Here is a 1212-nt window from a genome sequence, read left to right on the forward strand (position 1 = left end):
GATTCCTCTCCATCTTCTAGGTAAGGTCAGCCAACTGCTTGGTAATTATCTTGTTTTGAGATAGCAGTGCACCACATTGTTCAGCTCCATTACTCCTCTAGTGTTGCCTCTTTCAGAAGCATAGAAGTAGTCATTCTCAGCTATAGTCTCAATGACATCTATGGCTTCTTCAATGGTCTTCTTCTTGTTCAGAGATCCCCCGGATGAGTGGTCTACTGCCTTCTTTGATTCATAAGAAAGACCTTCATAGAAAATGTGTAGCTGTACCCATTCATTGAACATATCTGGTGGGCACCTTCTTGTCAGATCCTTAAACCTCTCCCATGCTTCATAGAGAGTCTCACCATCTTGTTGCCTGAAAGTTTGAACCTCAGCTCTCAACCTGTTGATTCTTTGAGGAGGATAGAATCTTGCCAAGAATTTGTTCACCACATCTTCCCAAGTTGTTAAGCTCTCCTTCGGGAAGGATTCCAGCCATTTAGATGCCTTGTCCTTGAGTGAGAAGGGGAATAGAAGTAGTTTGTAGGTGTCAGGATGAATGCCATTAGACTTTATAGTGTCACATATCGTCAGGAAGGTGGTTAGATGCTGATTGGGATCTTCTTGAACACTTCCTCCGAATGAACAGTTGTTCTGAACAAGGGTGATGAGCTGTGGCTTTAGTTCAAAGTTGTTGGCATGTACGGTTGGATTTTGGATGCTACTTCCATAGTTTCCTTGGTTTGGATTGATGTAGGATCCTAGAACTCTTCTCTCATACCCAGCATGATGCACTGGGCCTTCTCTGCCATGGTTGTGAGCCTCTTCTTCATGATGGTTCTCCATATTCTCATCCATGTCTAGTTCAAAATACTCCTCTTCTTCCTCCATACCAACTACTCTCTTTCCTCTTGCTTCCATCCTTAATCTAAGGAAGGTCCTCTCAGGTTCAGAATCAAAGAAAGTTGAAGCCCCGCTTCTTCTACCTGTCAAACGACCAATAAGGCAAAAGCAAGAAGGGGGTAGATGTAGAGAGTATTCTTGTTAGAAATGCTGTTAGTGTGAGTGGTGTAATATATCAAATAGTTAGTGGGTTAGTGAACTGAATTGTAAAAAAAAATGTGCAGATAACACCACAAACGGGTAAAGGGTAAAGGGAAGGTGATGAGCGGATAATTTATACGTTTTTTGGCATTGTTTTTAGAATGTTTTTAGTAGGATCTAGTTACTTTT

The 1212-nt window shown here is 41.7% G+C and overlaps 1 non-coding gene across 1 annotated transcript; it reads left to right on the top strand.

The window, feature by feature from the left end:
* The first annotated feature begins 277 nt into the window (after window positions 1–277).
* LOC148567985 (small nucleolar RNA R71) lies at window positions 278–384 on the top strand. Its single transcript, XR_015881875.1, has one exon. It is a non-coding gene; the product is annotated as a small nucleolar RNA R71 (small nucleolar RNA).
* The last annotated feature ends 828 nt before the right edge of the window (window positions 385–1212 follow it).

The sequence above is a fragment of the Arachis ipaensis genome, chromosome B4, assembly GCF_059453495.1.
Source record: "Arachis ipaensis isolate K30076 ecotype BB chromosome B4, ASM5945349v1, whole genome shotgun sequence".
NCBI classification, from domain to species: domain Eukaryota; kingdom Viridiplantae; phylum Streptophyta; class Magnoliopsida; order Fabales; family Fabaceae; genus Arachis; species Arachis ipaensis.